Source organism: Psammomys obesus, unplaced genomic scaffold (genome assembly GCF_907164565.1).
Source record: "Psammomys obesus unplaced genomic scaffold, mPsaObe1.curated_primary_1811, whole genome shotgun sequence".
NCBI classification, from domain to species: domain Eukaryota; kingdom Metazoa; phylum Chordata; class Mammalia; order Rodentia; family Muridae; genus Psammomys; species Psammomys obesus.
In genome coordinates, this window is record NW_026596095.1 from 2,452,556 (window position 1) to 2,458,555 (window position 6,000).

The following is a 6,000-nucleotide window of genomic DNA, read 5'->3' on the forward strand; positions in this document are numbered from 1 at the left end:
GCAACTGAGGAATTCTTGCAGATGGGTTTATAATAACACTTTGTTAGCATTTCTTTTCTTTCTTTTTTTTTTTTTTTTTCTTTTTGTACAACTGCCTTTTCATCACAAGGAAACCCAGGAGAAAACTATAGCATTCAGGAACAGTGTTTGCATATTAATTAATATATGCCTGAAGTTTTAAGTGTTCCTTCTTAAAATGCTAAATGTGCCTACTGAAATTTGTTTATAAAATTTGCATTGTATAGACTGAACAGGTTGTATTTATGTAGTTAGAGAACACACACACATACAAACACATACAAAATACATATATTTGTGCTGTTTTTTTTTTGTTGTTGTTGTTGTTTTGTTGTTTTTTTGTTTTTTTCAAGACATGGTTTCTCTGTGCACTCCTGGCTGTCCTGGAATTGCTTTGTAGACCAGACTGGCCTTGAACTCACAGAGACTGCCTGCCTGTGCCTCTGCACATGCAGGGATTACAGACATGCGCCATGGAGCCTAGTAGTACATATATTTGTGAAAACATTTTTGAAAAGATGTAGGGACTTGAAAAAGAGCAAGGAATGTGATACACAGAGGGTTTTCAGGAAATCAAGGGAAGTGCAAAATCATATAATTATTCTATATCTCAAAGTAACATTATATATATTTAAGATAAAAACTAAAAAAAAAAAAATGTCTCCAAGTTGTACACAGTCTTAGTATCTGAGTTCTCCATGAGGTATTTTTATTCAACATTTTGTTTTCAAAGCCTTTTCTTTGATGGTTGCTAAAATATGAAGAATAAGAGTTTTTACATATTTGCTATTAAAATTAATATTTCTACTCAGTACCACTGGGGTAATTTTTTGTTATATGAAGGTAATTCAGAAAAAACATTTAAAAACTCTACCACTATAAAGTTTTACAATTGGATATACTTTATGGATTAAGATTTAAGATTATTTGCTTATTTGACTATGGTTACTATGAAGTACATCCTTTAGCAGAGATATCCTTGCACAATTTATTTTATAAACTAAAGTTAAAGTTACTACTTCTCCATGAGCAATATGTTAAATAGGATGTGATTTTTATACATTCCTCACAAATTTGGTAATTCATTATTGATTTCTAGTATCATATATATACATATATATAGATGTATATATAGAGATATGTATATCTATCTATCTATCTATCTATCTATCTATCTATCTATCTATCTATCTATCTATCTATATGATATGGTCCCATTTGTGGTGCCACGTGTTTCTCTGGCAATTCAGGTCTATTATCAGAACTCTTGGACTCAATAATAAAAGAATTTAAGAACAAAGTCAGAAGAAAGCATGTAGAAAATCTGATTATAGTTTAAAATGAAAACTGTAGGACAAGCCACATGGCCTTTCCCAGAAGACGAAGGTGGAGAAGATGAAGAAAAATAAGACCATGTTGTGCCATGCCGTTAGAATTAAGCCAGTATGTTCAAAAAGGGATGTCAGCTCAGCTACTTGGTAGCATAAAAGAGCGGAGAGAGCTTCAGAGAAAGAGGGAGGAAGCCTAAGAGTTAGGAAGATCATGATAAGAAAACAGGTAGAAAAGGGAAACAGAACATTATGTTTTTCTGAGTAGGTAAGAAAGCAAGCAGTTATAGCAAGTTTCTTTGCTGTGGGTCTGTTAGCAACTGCATAAAGGAAGAGTGTGGAAAGGAAAAGTGCCTGATATCAGGAACAGGAATTTGCTAGGTTAATCTGCCTTCATGAGGGGTGGTCCCTTAACGAGGTACTACACACCCCAAGCTGGATTAATCCTTAAGGGATAGGTCAGTGCCATGTCTCCACCTCGGGGTAGAGTTCTTTCTTTTGACTAATGGACATTCAATGGACATTCAATGCTACCATAATATCACCTTAAACTAGATTAAGACAAGTCTTATTCTCTAGTCAAATATGAGCACCATGTCCTGGGAATGTTCCTAATATAGTGATGAAAACATAAACTAAAATGAGGAAACCTCTGCTCTAAGTCTCACATGTTATCTGATGACATTCTTAACTAAGTTAATAGATTCCTAAGCATTTATGGTATAGTCATAGGATTTTACCTCATACACAGAGACGGACAAGAAACAGCTATTTTAGGAGATAATGATATTCCAATATGTAACATAATTAGGCTCTTAGCCTTCACCAGTTCAACCTGTTCACAACCATTGACATTCAATCAGTTAATCATCCTCTTAAAAGATTTGCTCAAGTTGTGGCTTCTTTCTGGGTCCTGCCTTCACATAAAGTTTCACATTTCAAGTCACCATTTAGTTTTCTTGAAATAGTGTTCTGCTTTCATCTGCATGTTTTATTGCATTCTGACTTTTAAGTTTATCTAACTTTTGGGAAACTAGTGAGAATAATTTTAATTTATAGTTGTGTGGACCTTCTAATTTCTTTGCTTTTCTCGGGTGTATTACAGCTGTCTTCTGTGTTTTATAACATTCGGGATATTAACAAACGAGTTACTTTAATATGAAAACTTATATAATTCTTTGTTATAATTCTTGCTTAGACAGAAAACGATTCATTCATGAACATATTTCCAGAAAGCCATATTACATTAAAAATTTAATTATTAATTTATTTATATCGGTGGTCTACTTTACATTTATTTTATTGGCAGTATTCTTGTATTCTTGCATTAAATGACAGGAGATTAGCACAAATGTATAGCAATGTTCTTTTGTAGAGCCTGCCCTTTGTATTTGTAATATGAAGTTAGAAAGTTATGTAAAGTTTAAAAAAATAAGAATAGTATTCCAACAACTACTTCTAATTTGTTGTGGTCCAAATTTAAAATAATCCTTATCCAGCAATGTAGATATCATAATTCATAAGAAATATTACAGTTTCTCTGAAATGCAAACCTGATGTCAATTACATTAAAAGTAATCAATGAAAACAGGAGTGAGGAAAGGAATACAATGAACCAACAATGCTTAGCTACAGTGTTCCAAAGGTTAACCTCCTGCCACTTTTAAAATGGTTATAACTGTCTCTGTTTATTGCTTAATGGAAACTGCTTGAGTTCAGGAAGTATCTTTGCTGTGCAGGACTGAGAGTAATAGTAAGTGCTGAAGGCACAGGATCTCATAATCCAGACACGAGGCACAAGCGGGTGGGTGCAGCAAACAGGGAAAACAGGGGAATGACAGGAATCTGCCCTCAGGCTTCTAAAAGTCTGCCAGTTTATTAAAACAGAACAAACCAAAACAACAACAAAAACAAAAAAACAAAACAAACAAACAAACAAACAAAAAAACAACTTGAATGACATTGCAAGAAAATTTAGTCTAGGATTTTATTCTTAAACCTTAACCTTATTCCCTCGAAAGTTTTGCCACTTTCAAACATTATTTCCATTTTAAAGATTTCTGGTTTTTTTTTTTTGGGGGGGGGAAGGCCATCGAATCATGTTTTTCCGAGTGCCTGTTACGTGCTAAGTACTGCTCAGGGGGCGTGGGGCACAGCAGAGACTAAAACAAGGAGCCCTGGCCTCGTGGTCCATACGCTGTATCGCGTATGACCATTTCTCCTGCTCACTGTGACTATGGACAGGCCACTGCACCTCTGTGCCCACGGGGCCACTGCACTGGGTGTTCTGCCCGTGCTGTTTCCCTTGTTTCATTTTTGGCTGTCTCGACAAGTGTTGTGGAAGGGGCCTCAGCTTGCAGCTTGGCCAAGATATACTCAAAACCCTTTGCTGTCTTGGTCACATTGCTTTTGAGCAGAGCAAGACCAAATTCCGGGTCAGTTCCGGAGAGGAGACCCAGACTTCCTCGTGGATTTTCATCTAGCCGCTATTGTCAGAGCTCACACAGTAAAACTCATCTATCCTCCACTGCCATCAGCCAGGCGTGCTTGGTGTTCCAGGTGAAGGTGGTCATGGTCTGATTCTGTGGGTCCTCAAGAGCGTCTCCCAAGATGTACACCAAGTGAGCAACGCTGGCAGGAAACTGGCTCTAGCCAACATAAGACCCTGTTGGTTTTGGTCAGGACAGAAGTTTCTGGTCAGTGTCAACTCTCGGTCGTTATATCTTTGGTTAAGACAAGTTTGCAATAGGGATTAGGGTGCCATTGCCAGAAGGGAGGGAACACTTGTCCGAAGATTTACAGAGCATGCTCTGGCCGAGGAAATATTTCACCATCATATAGATCTGAGAGGTCTCAGTACCTGTGCAGCATCAGGGTAAAAAGCCCGGCTATGGGCCCCTGGCTTGGCATATTGCAGACGCAGACGGAGCTCTCTGCTCTATCACGGCCATGTTGTGCCTAGGTCCTGACTGCCACCATGAGACAAGATTTGTATATTTTTTCCTTTTTAAAATTTTTTGTATTTATTACAATTTATTCACTTTGTATCCCAGCTGTAGCCCCTCCCCCCTCTCATTCCCTCCCAATCCCACCATCCCTCCCATGCCCCTCTCCAAGTCCACTGATAAGGGAGGTCTTCCTTCCCTCTCCCCAGACCCTAGCCTATCAGGTCTCATCAGGACTGGTTGCATTGTCTTCCACTGTGACCTGGTAAGGCTGTTCACTACTCAAGGGGTTGGTAATCAAAGAGCCAGCCACTGAGTTCATGTCAGAGACAGCCCTTGTTCCTCTTACTAGGAAACCCACTTGGACACTGAGCTGCTATGGGCTACATCTGAGCAGGAGTTCTAGGTTATCTCCATGAATGGTCCTTGGTTGTAGTATCAGTCTCAGAAAAGACCCCCTGTGCCCAGATTTTTTGGTTTTATTGTTCTCCTTGTGGAGCTCCTGTCCCCTCCAGGTCTTTCTATTCCTCTCTTCCATAAGATTCCCTACACTCAACCCAAAGTTTGGCTATGAGTCTTAGCATCTGCTTTGATACCCTGCTGAGTAGAGTCTTTCAGAGTCCCTCTGTGGTAGGCTCTTGTCCTGCTCCTTTTTCTCCCTCTTCTGATGTCTATCCTGTTTGCCTTTCTGAATGAGGTTTCAGCCTTTTCTCTATGGTCTTCCTTGTTGTGTTACTTATTTAGGCCTGAAGATTTTAGTTTGCTTATCCTTTATTATAAGGCTAATATCCACTTATAAGCGAGTATATACTATGTGTATATTTATGCTTTTGGGATACCTCACTCAGGATGTTCTTTATTTCTTGGAGTAAAGGGGCTCAATATAGACAGCTTGTGGATTTTGTTATATCTTACTATTAGAGCTTTGTCTTATACAGAGAAGAGCTTCTGATGCTCAGTTTCATTTTACAACTTCTCAAATCTCCTCAGATGAGACTGTGAGCTCCATCTTACTGTGTAATAATATGGTAGATAGAGAAGCATTATTGGTGTTAGACTCATTCAGAACTTCTTATTGTTTCCATAGGCCACTTGCTCCACTGCTCTCTGTTTTTTCTCCAGTATTATACTAGTTTCTTCAAGGAGAATTCTTTTTCTGTGGAAAGTTGGAAATATTTAAAAGTCTGGAAGTATATGTCTCTCTGGGTACCACTTAATCAGTGCTGGATACTGAGAGAATTTGAAAATGCAACTGTTGTGCATTGTGCAGGTCAAACAATGTGGTGTAATTTATATTGCTGAGTTCACTGAGGGATCAACCCGAAGCTGAGGTTTTCCTTTTCTTCTTCCATTTTCTGCTGTCCTCATACAGATATCTTTTGGGATCACTGCCTTAATAAATCACCTGCACACATGTCCTGTCACAGTGTCTGCTTCTCTGTGGTAGTATGACCTAAATCAACGAGATTTTCTATAGCTATTCAAACTATTTTAATAAAAGTTATTATCATATAGTGAGAAGATTTTATACAGGCGATTCAGAATGTTATGTGTGTATGTGTGTATGTACATATGTGTATGTGTGTATATACATTCAGGCATAGAAAGCAGACTGAGACAAGATGCATCAATATTTCAGACTTCTGGATTTACAAATGTGGTACACTGGAGCTAAGCAGAAATTTATGCCTTTGAATAAACATATAAGA

At 38.0% G+C, this 6,000-nt stretch overlaps 2 pseudogenes; both read right to left on the bottom strand.

Annotated features, from left to right (window-relative positions):
* Window positions 1-3,562, bottom strand: part of LOC129691866 (5'-nucleotidase domain-containing protein 2-like) — a 36,149-nt pseudogene extending 32,587 nt beyond the window's left edge.
* Window positions 3,563-3,580: 18 nt separating this feature from the next.
* Window positions 3,581-4,180, bottom strand: LOC129691867 (PRELI domain-containing protein 1, mitochondrial-like; annotated as a pseudogene).
* Window positions 4,181-6,000: the final 1,820 nt, after the last annotated feature.